This window comes from Mustela nigripes, chromosome 3, assembly GCF_022355385.1.
Source record: "Mustela nigripes isolate SB6536 chromosome 3, MUSNIG.SB6536, whole genome shotgun sequence".
NCBI lineage: Eukaryota > Metazoa > Chordata > Mammalia > Carnivora > Mustelidae > Mustela > Mustela nigripes.
The window spans coordinates 57,364,698-57,379,480 of record NC_081559.1 but is presented as its reverse complement, the minus strand read 5'-3'; positions in this window follow the sequence as shown (position 1 = coordinate 57,379,480).

Here is a 14,783-nt window from a genome sequence, read left to right as displayed (position 1 = left end):
CCGGTTGGCCGGGACACGGGTCAGGCCAAGTCATAAGGAGGCTTGAAAGGAACAGCTGTGTCATAGGAAATGCTGCCAGGCTGTGCCTGGAAAGTCATTGCAGACTCAAAGGGCTCCTTCCTGGGAAGAGATGATGTGGCTCTTCCAAGTTCCCAGCCAGTGTTTTGGCTCCAGTTGGGACTCAAAGATTAATCAGTAGGGAGCAGGGCTCTGAAGTGTAATAAGCAAAAGGGGAGAGAAGGAATCATGTCCCTCCATCCCCCTTTCCACAGGCTGCTCAATAAAGTTATTTGGGGGCCTCAGACACCCTCCTGTGCCTGGACACCATCTCCAGAGATTCTGATTTAATTGGTTTGAGGTCTGTCCCATGCGTCAGAATTTTAAAAACGTCCTCAGTTTATTGTTATGTGCAAGCAGCACTGCAAAGTCTCTAATATTTTATTTCTTTAAAGACTTTTAAAATAAAGACCTGCAGGGGAAAAACCAATAAGTATTTATACTCTATAAAAAAGCAGCTGTACCACAGCATAAATGTATGCTGTATAAATTAATATGAAAACCAGAGTAAATAATTGATTAGAAATATCTTTTTAACACGTTAGAACCGAGAAGGTGAGGTGGGGAAGGGTACAAGTTTGAAGATCGACTTCTTCTTCTTCTTCTTTTTTTTTTTTTTTAAACTACAAATAAAGTATTGTGTTTTCATTTCATTTAAATTTACGGTCACAAGCGGATATCCAAAGTTTACATTGGGATTAAGAATTCGGAGGCCTGGAAGTGCTCCATGACCTCATGCTAGTGATTAAGCTGATGAATGCAGGGGTGAAGTGGAGAATGGGTGTTAATTAGACTGCCTTGAAGAGGAGCGCTCCACAAAAGGCTAATCTTAGAAATGCGGAAATTCTTTTCATTAACACCTAGTTTGCAAATTCCTAGGAAGGCAAGCAGCAAAACACTAACTTCTATTGGGTACCCATTCTGTGCTGGGCTGGACTCTCATTTTGTTTTCACAAATACCTTGTATTGAATTAGATACTTTTCCCTAGGTAAAGGAGGCTCAGAGAGACTCAGGAACTTGGACATGGGTAATAAAGGGCAGATTGGGATTTGAAGTCAGGTATGTCTGTCTCTGGAGCCTATGGTCTCTCTGTGGCACACATGCTGTGTTCCGCACTGTGAGATCATATTTCTTTATGTCCATCACCATGTTTCCTACACACGCCGTATTGCTGACAATTGTTTCTTTAAGAATCAACTCTTTTTTCTGGTAAATCTTTGGCTATAACCATCCTATGATATTCTCCTTTTCTCCTTGAGGAGCAGAAGAGTCAAATGTTGGTTTCCCCTCCCAGACTCTCTCTAAATCCTGTAGCCACTGATTCTGGACTGGCAATCTTTGCAAATTTAGGTGGAGGGTCAGATTTTCCAAGGCAGGAGACTTGCAAGAGAATTCAAGGAGCTACATGGGGTTTGAGCCTTGATTTGAGTTAGACCCAGGAGGAATTGGAATAGAGTGGTAGCCCCAAACAGTCTAATTCAGAAATTAGTTCAGATTTAACACTTAAAATCAGTGTTATGAATTTCTGAGACCCTGCATATTTCTGGAAGTTGCTGGGACTGACTCTTTTCAAAGGTTAATTCCGGGGCTGTCTCTTCACTATAATTTAATATATTCGAGACTACTTGTTTGAGTCACTAAGGTGGAGCACATGAGAAAATTTTTTGATAGACTCCACAAAATGGACACAAATCTTGAATAACTAAATGAAAGCTATACTTTCTGTTGGATTTGAACTGGAGGAAGTGCTAAAAATAAGCACGTCTATGAAAAATACCAATGAGTAAAGAACTAATAATACCTGTAAAATGGGTTTGGCTATAAAAGCAGTCTTGTGGTGGTTTGGGACAGCTGTATGGGCACATGATTGTCACAAGTTGTGGTTTCAGTACCAGGCATGGGTGTAAATATTCATTCATCTGGGTGAGGATCAGCTAAGCGGAAAATACAGTTTTGTAACTAGTACAAAGCCCACCCAGTGCATTGCTTTGGAATATCCCCACCTACAATTTAATGTTTGATGATTTCCTCTTTATTCAGAGTTTAGATGAGAGATGCAATGATGATGATAATAATATTTGTAATTCTTTATGTTGATGACTGTCCATATATAAAAACATATATACACTGTAGCTTATGAAATTAAAGGTTCATAAATAGACTTATTGTAGGTATATAGTGCTAGCTTACATCTTATACGCTATACCCTGAGGATCTATGCCATTATCAGGGACACCAGCATCATTATTACTGAGTTTCCCTGGAATTGTGCTTGGGTGGGACAGATACTAGAATTGAGGATATTTCCCTTAAGTCAGGGGAATCCGGGTCTTACTCTGTTCAAGAGTCTGTGTGCCCTGAAAAAGTTGAGCACTAAGACTAGTTTCGGCAGGGTCTGATCCAGCACTTTTGTTTCCCAGTACAGTTAGAAGAGTGGGGAGGTCGGGGGTGGGGGTGGGAAGATGCTAAGAAAGGGAATAATCCTGTATTCACAGGTTGTCTGTTATATTAAAACTCTTCCTGGGCAGGCATTTTTGATGGAGTGAAAATCACGCAATCAAAGAGCTTTAAAAATAGACAAACATACAGCAGACTTCTTCTCCCATCAGAGAATGTGCATTCCCTTCCAGGTGTTACCTCAGCAAAAGAACAGATCTGGTGAGCAGAGCTCTGGCTGGATGTTGGCTGCCATTCAACGTCTTGCCTGAGCTCTTGCGTATTGCAACTTGAAAACAAACTTTCATGGCATCCTGATATAGGACTTAATTTACTTGTACTGTTTTACTGCTTATAAAATAAGGGGATGGTTTAAGAAGAGTATTTCATCCTGAGGTTTTCAATATTGGATGTTTTCAACTTAAAAGTAGAGGAAAAAATTCTCTCTTCCTAAGTTGAAACTCTAAGAAGAACAACTACAACAAAAAATCCAAGTATGTTCAATTTTGATAGGTCAATCAGTGGCTTTCGCACTGCAGAGCAAGATTTATTGTGAATTCTAAGTTTGGACAGATGACCTGTGGATTTATAGGGAGCAGAAATGCAGGCACTCTCTGGAGAGTAACTGAGGTCATTAAGGGATGGAAGGGAAGAGGGAGAGAATTTTGATTTCTAGTTTGAGAAGAGGTCTTGATATGTAGTTGGATATTAGTGAGAAGATGATGGGAAATGAGAAGACTTTAAAATGTTAGAGTGAAATCTGGCTCCATCAGAAATCAAGGTAAGAGGAATTAGTCACTGTCACTGATTGTCTTGTTCCATAATACCTGCAAAATAGTGCTGTTAATCTCCTTGATACGTTTGTCAGAAGATTTAAATTGCAATTTGGATTCTCAGGTTCTAGCACGATCTATTTCTTCAGCTTAAATTCTAGGAAAATGACAACATTATATATATATTTTTTTAAAAAATGGAGGAGGCAATTCACTTAAAATTTTTATAACTCAGACCTTTTCTTAGTTTTCGCCTAATACATACATATATTTAGCTGTAGTATAATGTGCATGCAATTTGTGCTCTACATTTTTGCTTATTTTCTCATAAATACTTTCATATTACTTAATAGTTTTCATAATGGTCATTTATAACAACAGCAAAATATTCCATAGAGTGGATGTATTATATTTTAGTTAACCATTTTCCTATTGTCAGATATTTAATCTTTGTAGACTCTGCCTCTTAATAAAGGTAATCAGGAGATTTATGTACGTATATTATTAAGATACATTTGGTCTTTAGACATCATTTTATTTAATTAAAAATATTTTTGCCTTGGGGCGCCTGAGTGGCTCAGTGAGTTAAAGTCTCTGCTTTCACTTGGGTCATGAACCCAGGGACCTGGGATCGAGCCCCACATCTGGCTCTCTGCTCAGCAGGGAGCCTGCTTCCTCCTCTCTCTGCCTGTCTTTCTGCCTACTTGTGATCTTTATCTGTCAGATAAATAAATAAAGTCTTTAAAAAATATATTTTTGCCTCTTGCTTTTATTTTATTTAACCTTTCAGTGAATGGCTTATGTTCCTATCTTGTATTTCTGTAATTTAAACTAAACATAACTATTGAAGTTATTGGTGATGATTTTAAAGGAGCAGTTCTCAAACATAGTGGCTGTCAGAATCACCTGTGGTATTCTTCAAAATGCATATTTCTTTTTTTTTTTTTAAAGGGTTTTATTTATTTATTTGACAGACAGATCACAAGTAGGCAGAGAGAGAGGAAGGGAAGCAGACTCCCTGCTGAACAGAGAGCCTGATGCAGGGCTCGATCCCAGAACCCTGAGATCATGACCCGAGCCGAAGGCAGAGGCCTTAACCCACTGAGCCACCCAGGTGTCCCCAAAATGCATATTTCTAGCTCATCTTCAGATGTTCTGATTAGTTAGATCTGGGGTGTGGCCCTAGGCACTTTCATTCAGGGGTTATAGAGCACACAGGTAAATCCTGACTTCAGGGAAATATAGGACATCTTTTAATGCATGTGGTATTAGAGTTGACCATAGAATGCTAGAGATTCTATGTCTGAATTTGGGTAAACTTCTAAAGATAGTCTGTGCAGTCTGATGATTCTTGTGTCTCTAAGCACATCTAGTTTTGACATTCTGTGGAAACTAGGTAAGCAGCAGTGAGGAAGTTAAGACTGGGAGAATGAAGAAGAGATGAGTTACCCCCCAACTAGAAGACAGAGAGGCCAGCAGTCCTGCCAACTGTGTGTGTGGATGACAACGGGTGCAGGGAAGGAGGACTCTGGGATCACAGATCAGTAGTCCTTTTCAGCTATAACTGATGTGATAAAGAGACAGCAAACATATTTGATTTCTTCCAGAAATCTGCACAGTGATTTCAAATGGAACAGAGCATTTAAGCATATTTGGTCAGCTTTGTAGTTTGATGATACTGGCTATATGCATGTCCAGCATTTAAAAAAAAAAATCAGTATCTCTACCGTGTCTGAATGAAATATCTATATGTTTTTCATGCTTCTTACAAAGGCATCAGAGAATAAAGTGTGATTAGAAACCAGTATGTTTTTTATCTGATGTTTTTCTATTTTAGAATGTCCATCATTAAACTCAAAGCATTTGTCAGACTGTTCTTTTTCCTTTATTTCTCAAAATAAGCAGTGAGTGGGCAGATATCACTGCTATTTTATAATCACAGAAAGAGAAGCACTGAAAAGTGAAGTTCTTTGCTTATAGTCCCATACCAGCTAATGGATCTCTTTTACTGGAGTCTTTGAGGGTTGAGGTCATGTTTCTTTAGTTTTTATAAGTGCTAGAGCAGGCTTACCACTGCTGGGAGACAATTTTCCATGTGTCTGTCATATTTCTGCATGTCTTGGAACCAGAGACATGGACTGCTCTTTGCTCTGGAATGTCTTTCCAAGGAGGTTTGTTTAGCCTTTGAAGGCGGAGATAGTGTTTCCCCTAGAGCAAAAAGCAGGCATGCTTGTTGTTCAGTATGAAAGACTCAAGTTCCCTAAGTTCAAGTTTCCTTTACTGAAATGGAGTCCACTCCATGTGCAGGCACCAATTAAGGCCCATCAGTGTAGCCTCTGCGGGACTTGAAGACAAGGAAGAATGATAAAAATATGCTACTCATTCTGCTTGCTGTGTCATGAGTAATAAAGTCCTTTATCCCTGATCTGAGAGTCTCATGTCATCAGCAATCATGAAACTGTGACAGGCTAAATTGTTATTTAATCAATAGAGTAAAATCTCACAACCTTCACAGTTCTCGATAAACAGTATTCAATTAAAGTTTGTGGAACAGAATTGAGACCTAAATAATAGACTCCAGGTCTTCTGACCCCAAATTCACAACACTTGGAGAAATCAGCATTGCCCTACATACTACAGTCAAGAAAGAAAGAACAGCAGCCCCACATTCCCTGGAGGAAAAAGATGCCTAAGTAGAATTAACTGCTAGCAAATGTGGTTAGTTTATTTCATTTGTATTTGAAACTGTTGAATTTGGAGTCACAAACTTGTGTGACCAACAAATGGCATGTTACTTTATTCTCTGTAAGTTACTGAGCAGATAGGAAACAAAATCTTTGTCATTATTGTGCTCCTTTTTCTTCCTCCCAGAGGTTTCTATTTTGCCCAGAAAAGCCACCTGGTAGTTCAGTCAGTTAAGCAGCCTGCTTTTGATTTCAGTTCAGCTCAGGTCATGATCTCAGGGTCTTGGGATTGAGCCCCACATCAGGGTCTATGATCAGTGGGGCGTCTGCTTGAGATTCTCTCTCTCCCTCCCCCTCCAGCCCTCCCTTGCTTGCATGCACACACTCTCTCTCCTTCTCAGGTAAATAAATACATAAATAAACAAAATCTTAAAATCTTTTTTTCTGCCCAGGAAATGGGACAAAGCCTGTAGGGTCCATTATGGTCACCACTGATATGCTCTCAGTTTAAGCCAGTGAGGGCCCCTTGCAGCAGTCTACTCTGTTGCTTCTGTGACATCCGGCATGGACATTTCTGCTGAAGTTCTATCTAGGGAAGAAGGTTCAGGTTTTAGGCTCCTCACTTTCTTCCTGGAGGTCAGGAAAGCTTTTCTGTCCGGCCAATTTTTTCTCCTCATCCTCATGATGCCTTTAAAGAATTCACGATTTTTGAAACGCGAAGCCAGGAAGGAAACATTTGGATTTCTGGGGCAAAGGAGTCCAAAGAGCTTGGCTCTTTTTCTCAAAAGGGGCTGAAGAGGGAAAAGTAATTTTAGAATAAAGCATGTTTTAATATTTGAATGAATTCTCCTGCCACCATGTGTTTTATATCTTTTCTTTCTTTACATTCTCCTTGGCTCCTTTCCCCTAAGGAAATCGGATGACCATTTTTTACAAGATGGCGTGGACCATTTGAGGGTGTGAGCTCCAAGATGGTAGCCTGGGGGTAGAAGTGGGAGTTTAGAAAAGAGATGGCACTCATAGAGAGCAAGCAAAATAAAGGGGAAACCTACAGATGGGTGCCTTTGGCTCCTGTTCTCTCGGTTCTCCTCATACAGTAACTTTTCCTCCCTCTCTCAGGCTCCCAAGGTGAAACCAACCGGCGAAATGCCTGCTCAAGTAACACTTTTACATTTGAAGACTATGTAAATGACAATAAAACACTGGCAGGATGTGCAGATTCTCTTGCATACTAGATTCAGAAAGGAAAATATGGTCTGTCTTGACTCTCACTGCTGTCAAGTGTTTAAATTGTCCTTCCAGCATATATTTAAAACACATTGTCATTGCAATGTTACCAAACAGTGAGCAAGTCAATGTATCTGAGACCACACAATGATTGACACTTTATAAGTCAAACAGAGAGACATGGAACCTCATACTGCGACTGCTGTTTCCAGCTCCGAGGTCTGCTGATACAGTTTCTGACAGTGTGCAGAGATGTGTAATGCTGGTTCACAACCGCAAGCTGTAGAGTCGGGAGGTAGCCTCTGTTCCTTGGTGGCTTGGCACATGCTGTTTTCTTGAGTGGGAGAGAACCGAGACAAGGGACAGGGATGCCACTAACACCATTTCAAGCCGTCCTTCTTTTTTGTGTGAACGTTGTGGGGGAGGGACGATTCTTAGTTTGTTGTTTTTTGGTCTTTTAATTTATTTGGCTTTGGAAGTGGGGAGCCTGTATTACGTTCTCACATGGGATCACTTACGCACTCAGAGCAGGCGAGGGGAGATGTGGGCCTTCCGGGTCACACAAGGTCTTGCCCTTAATTCAGATCATTGTCTGAGTTTCTCAGAAATCATCAGGAGAATTCAACTAAGATTCAGCTTTTAAAAATGGCATTTGCACCTGAAATGAAAGATCGGACTAACCTGCACAATTAGAACAAAGTTCTGTATATGTAGCTGCCCCAGTCACCACGTTAGCTGAATAAGGGGCAAAGTGCTGTTTTACCCTTAGATTGTGAGCTATTGCAAAAGGCAGAAAGCATCTTTTTCATCCTTGTGTTCTAAAAGTGTAGCTCAGTGCCTGGCACAAAATACATACTTGATACATTTCTGTCAAATAAGTGAAGGAATGAATGCCAACAATTAACTAACAGTGCAAATGAAAAACAAGAGCCTTTGAGGTTTCCTGGGTGTTGTTTCCCGAGGTTACTCTTTCCGTGTCATTTTTTTTAAGCTCTAATGACTACATCTCATTTTATTACATCTTTTATTTTTTTCTAATTAAGCTTACTATGGTTCACAAACTCGGAGAAAATAGCAAGGTTATCTACTAAAGAGTGTTTCTTGACCCTCATTCCCTTAATAGGCATCCCTGGCAATGTTTTTAACTTCCCAAAAGAGTTGTTGCATAGATTTTATATTATTTAGATGGAGAAAGAAGAGAACAACATGATCAATGGAATTAAGGCTTCTGCATAATTAGGGAAAAAACACCCTTTGCCTGGCACAATTTCAATCTTCTTTTTCACCAGCTGCTAAGTCATTTTCATATCCCTAGCTGCTTCCTCCAAGCGCAAACACACCTGTTCTCCCAGCTCAGTACCCATTTTATGCTGGCTCCTTTGAGCAGGAGATGTGAGTGTTTTGACTTGCATCAGAGAACTGAATAATCATCTCTTTATTCTGGGATAACAACAGGCTTCTTTGGCAGAGATAAGCAGCCGAGGAGTGGCCATCCTCAGAAATTCTCCCCTGAGACTGTGAGCAGGGCAGTTCACTTAGTAAACCAGTTTAAGTAGAGCCATAAGCTTGAGTTTCTTTCTCTGGGCAACTTGTTGCTCGATTAATCTGGGGAAGCCCCTCGGGCTCGGCTGGATTTAGGCAATGACCAGAACTTAGTGTCTGGGGGCCAGTCTGGAAACAAACAATCTTGAACTTCCATCTCTGCTGCAGGCAAAGTCACCGAACAGATTGGGGAATGGGCAGCCAGGGTGATACCTCTAATTCTGTCCATTCAAGGGAGGAACTTGAATGCACAAAGCCTGCACAGCTGGTATGGCAATGGGAGCAAAGCCAAAGCCAGTATCAGAGATGAGATGAAGGTCAAAGGTGGAGCCATTGGTGTGCTGATTGGCAGTGATATATGGCACAAGAAGGGGCTATTCCCACCTCTGCTATTCCTATTATACTCCCATCAGGTATAGATGAATTATATGGAACTCAGGAGTTTCAGCTCTCAGCATCCTTATCGCTTTTTGCCACAGACTGTTCCAGAGTGAATGACTTGTTTTTTCATCAGGAATTGCTTATGAGTCCCCAACCCCATCTGATTTATAATCATTTCCAGATGAATGGTGTCATTCTGAGGATTTCGTCCCATTGTTCCATTCTGTATCCCACCCATCTGGTGAGGACGCCACTCATCTGGATTAGTGACATGCCATCCCTTCTGGTCTGCCTTGCGAGCAAGTCATTCAGTGCTCGAATCCCTTCTTCACCTCCATCATAGAGTTAAGTGTTTTGCGGCAGGAAAACTGTAACATAGCACATTCTTCTCCTAACAGGGGAAAGTGAAATTGGTTACAGTGATGCGAATTAAGCAGAGTTTAGCATTAGCTTTAATTTAAAGTAGCCCTCTTGAGACTACCTAGCATCTACCGAAGGTGTCATGCAGTATGAAGGCACACTCCCTCTCAATTAGCATCCATTTATTGGGGAACAACACCAAGCAGCAATAGATAGGTGCAACCTGTCCTTTCTTTCCATTCTGCCCAGCAGCAGCCTGTTCGCTGAAGACTTGCTTCACCACCAGCAGCAGCCTCCTTTATGGGAATGGGTTAAACCAAATTGTGGCCAAATGAAGTGTCTCATTTTCCGTTTAAAGTTGCCTCATAGCAGTGAGTTAACTGTTGGAATCACTTTTATGAAAATAAAGGCTCAATCATACTCACCTGGGATTGGTTTGGCCAGAGGTGGCTTTAAGTGGAAGGCAAGGTGGTGGTGTAGGTTGCGGGACGCAAGATGTATCTGTTAGGTCTACGAATCAGGCTGCTTCTTAAATCTTTTGTATCCCTGCTGTTACACCTCCACCCGCCAGATCTATCCCTCTGCTTCTCTTCTCCTATCTTCCAGTGACCAGTGTCCCCACAAGCAAGTGAGCCTTCCTGATTCCTTCCTTTGCAGAACTGTAAATGATCAGTATGTCTCTGGTTAATAGTTCATGCTACTCTATTAGTTTAGTCGAAAGGGCTCATGTTAGGCCTCCCAGAGAAGCATTTTTAGGGCTTAAAATGTTTTGCTTTCTGTTTTATTTCACAGACATCAAACACCAAAACGGAATGTTTTCAAAGAAAGATAAGTAACTCACAAACACCCACTCGACTTCATTAAACCCCAGCACCTCTGTAATCGCTTTAACCAGCTGTGTCTGTTCTGCTGGGAAGACCCGGGTGCATTTACAAATACCTAAGATTGACACATTTGAGACTGTCTGGTTAGGATGATCTTCACAAATTCAGTCCAAACACAGAAAGAAGCCTTCTGCCTTTTTTTTTTTTTTTTTCCTGGTTATGTAGATCAGAGCTAGAATTTTAATAAATAATAAATAAGAGAGGTGGGAAAAGGAAAAAAAAAAAACCAAGGGAAATATCAATAATCTCAAACGTCTTCTAGGCCCCATCTGTTGTGTAGTCCATTAGCTGAGGAATTGCAGGGAGCCCTAATAATAGTACGTGTAGTACGTGTGATTGAAATAGCACCTTTCCAACAAAGAGCTTTGCCATCACTAATCGCACCCATCTTTGCAACAACAGCCTTACAGGGTGAGTGCCTGGGACAGGTATTATTTTCTATGTTACATAAGTAGGAAATGCCACAACACAGAGTTTAGTGACTTAAGCCAGGTCATACTGTTGGTGGGGACAGATATAGGACAAGTAGCAAGTGCTATAACTAGGCTACGCTTTTGCAGCAGCCACACTATCCAGACGGATATAAACCCTGATCCAGATGTAAGATGAAGACATGACCAGCACTGTTTGCAAACTGATCATGGACAAAAATCAGATTCTCTGCCTAAGGGATTGCTGGTTGCGTACATGGTGCTGTTTGTTCTTTCTAATACATAACAAATGTCCTTAGGCTGGGTGAAGACACTGGAAGTCCTTTAACACCAATCTGTTCTTTAAATATATGTTTATTATAGCTTGAGTTTAGTTCTCTCCCTTCCCCCGCCTTCGTGTGTGTGTGTGTGTGTATGTGTGTGTGTGCGCGCACGCGCGTGCGCAAATACATTTAGGTGGGAGATTTTTGATATGCTGGTCAAGTCTGAGCTACTGTTCTTAGAACAAACTAGACAAAAAGCAGCAGTAAATCTGGTCAGAAATAAATGTACAACAAAAGCTCTGTCAGTCTCAGAGGCACTAGCAGGTTCCCTGGGGGGTTGCAGTTGGGAGCCATCTTCCACTATCAGAAAATATCCCTAGTTGGAGGTCCAAGCAGACTTGGTTGTAGGCAAGACCACAGCACTTCACAAGAAAAACAGAGGGAGAAAAGCGGCTCCTTTAATATTTAAGAAGCATTTACTATTTCAGAAAAGACGGGCAAATATCACGTTAAAAAATGTTCTCTAGGGCGCCTGGGTGGCTCAGTGGTTAAGCCGCTGCCTTCGGCTCAGGTCATGATCTCAGGGTCCTGGGATAGAGTCCCGCATCGGGCTCTCTGCTCAGCAGGGAGCCTGCTTCCTCCTCTCTCTCTCTCTGCCTGCCTCTCTGCCTACTTGTGATTTCTCTCTGTCAAATAAATAAATAAAAAATCTTAAAAAAAAATGTTCTCTAGATTTCTGTTTTCTCATTTCTCGCTCTGGAAGCTAGTACTTATTAGAGTTAGTCAGTTTGTTCAGTCAACAAATATTACTTAAGCTCCTACTATGTGTCAGATCTTTAAGTAGGTGGGGGACAGAAGATTGAACGAGACATCCAGGGTCTGCGCGGGGCTGATAATCGAAGGGAGAGATCAGTAAATAAGCAAGAAAAAAGAGGGAACTGCAGAAAATAAACACATAGAAAACCAAACAAGGAAATAAGATAATTAGAGATTTTGAAAAAGGGCTCTGAAGGAAATTGAGTAAGGATATACAGAGAGAGAGAGAGAGTGAGAAACTGGGAGACGCTTCTCTGGAGAGGGTGGTCAGGGAAGACTTTCCTAAGAGGGTGACATTGAAGTTGAGGTCTGAAGCCACTGTTAACATGGTGTCTGCTATTTCTGTGTTCCTTAATCTCCACTGGGTCCTCTGTTCCATAAAAGAAGAACAATATCTCATTATTATTCCTTTGGAATAAAGCTTGCTGCATAACATACAGTTCGGGTGCCCGGGTGGCTCAGTTTGTTAAGGGTCTGCCTTCAGCTTAGGTCATGATCCCAGGGTCCTGGGATGGAGCCCCACCTTGAGCTCCCGGCTCAGTGGGGAGCCTGCTTATCCTTTTCCTGCTTCTTATGCTCTTTCTCTCTTTTGCTCTCTGTCAAATAAATAAAGTCTTTAAAACAACAACAACAACAACAACAACAACAAAACAGACACCTTGGTTCTCACAGACTAGTGGTTCTCAGGATCCCTTTACACTCTTAACAATTGTTGAGGATCCCACAGAACTGATTAATGTGGGTTATTTCAATATCTTCTAGATCAGTAATTAGAGAAATTTAAATATATTTATTATTTATTATAATTTATTTTTTTAAAGGTTTTATTTATTTGACAGAGAGCCATAGCGAGAGAGGAACACAAGCAGGGACAGCATGAGAGGGAGAAGCAGGCTTCTCGCTGAGCAGGGAGCCTGATTCAGGGTTCGATCCTAGGACCCTGAGACCATGACCAAAGTGAATGCCCAACCAACTGAGCCATCCAGGAGCCCCTATTAGTTTATTTTAAAGTAATGTGACAGGTTTATTGCTATTAACATAAGTAAAATAATTTGTATTACATATTATACATTCATATGTAAATATAATTATTTTTAAAAACAGAAAAGATTAGTGAGGAGAGTGGCTTTGTTTTACAGTTTTGCAAATCTCCATCTTTTTTTGGCTTAATAAAAGACAGCTGGATTCGCATGTCTGTTCCTGCATTCAATCTGTTGTGAAATGTTGTTTTGGTTGAAGTGTATATTTAAAAAAAAAAAAATCCAGCCTTAAACAGCTTTGTAGTTGGAAAAGGAAGGACCTCATGTACCCTCTGAGAACCTGCAGTCATAGAGTGTATCTCAGTATAGCTCAGTATATCTACATTACAATTCCAGGAAAAGTGAACGATATTCATGGGAAGTAGATATCTGGTGATCTTATCATTCTCACATTTATTACTTTCAAATGATTTGCATCCCTCATTGTTATGGGCATGTATTGGGTTAAACTCAGAAAGCAATGAAATTCAAATCCAAATTCCAGTAGCATATTCCTTTTTGAGCAATTTACAAAGTGACTTTTAAATCTCTGAACTTAGAAAATGTAGCAGGTGGTAGAAATTTATACACTAGGACTCATATTTTCACTTTATTTCCTACAACTGATTTTTGTTGTACTCTGGAGACCTCATTCCTACTGACGGCAGAACACATTGGCTGTGCTAAAGCATAGATAAAATACCTTCATCTTTTTGGGTTCAAAACAGTCTCTTTTTGGCAATTAAGCAGTTTTTCAGGGTTTCTTCTTTTAAGTGAATTTAAGGGAAGCTTATGCTTCCGGACCCCTCACTTTTCTGGGACCACATCAAGTCTTTGGGAGTGACCCTGGCAATTCTCAATTTGTAATTTTGTATTTCTTTTTCCTTAAGATAAGTCATTAAATCATATAAGCCTCCAGAGCACCTGGGTAGCTCAGTTGGTTAAACATCTGCCTTCAGCTCAAGTCATGATCCCAGGGCCCTAGGATCGAGCCCCATGTTGGGCTCTCTGCTCAGGGAGAGGTTACTTCTCCCTCTCCTTCTGCCTGTGGCTCCCCCTGCTTGTGTTATCTCTCTCTGTCAAATACATAAAATCTTAAAAAAAAATAATAAATTGTATAAGCCCCAGGTACTGCAAAGCCTAGATTTGCTCTTCCTTTCCCCTTCTCAAGCTTCTTTCCATCTCTTGTCTCTTTTCATCTTCTCAAGAACTCATTCAGGTGAGGGGGGATGCTAATTATACTTTCGGCAATGGGAGGGAGAGGGAGGTTTTTCCCTCGGGCTGCACTCAGCATTCTTGCTGATGGGCTGCTGAAGTGCCCTTGAGCCCAGTAAGAGTGGTGGCACACTGCTGTTTGCTTACTTGGCCCTCAGCCTTACTCACAGTGAGACCAAACTTCTGGCGTCTGGTCATGATCCCTGGTTTAGCAGTGGCTCTCCTCTAGAATCCTCACCCATGGTCTTTGTGAACTTCATGCAGGCATGACAGCACCCGGACCACCCCAGCCACATGCTTGCCCCGGGGAACAAGGTGCTCTCCTAGGCCCATCCGGTGGGGCACCTCGCCTAGTCACTTCTGTCTTGCTCTGGTGTCACGTCGGTCAAGGCTGCATGGGACTGTGGGGCTTCTCTGAGAGGCTTTTATGCCGCACAGGAGAAACACTCCTGCTCCGGGATCCTGCTCTCCTCAGCCAATTTGAGTGTATTTTTCACACAGACCATCCAACGTCTGACCCTGAGAAGATGAGGAGAAAGTAAGTGTATTTGCTCTGATCTGTTGTTCTCTTCTTCATATCCCTCCACCTCCTCTTCCTCCCCTTCCTCTTCCTCTTTTTTTTTTTTTTTTTTTTTAGCCATCTTCATCATTTTTAAGTGTATAGTTCAGAAGTGTTTAACGGATCTCTAGAACT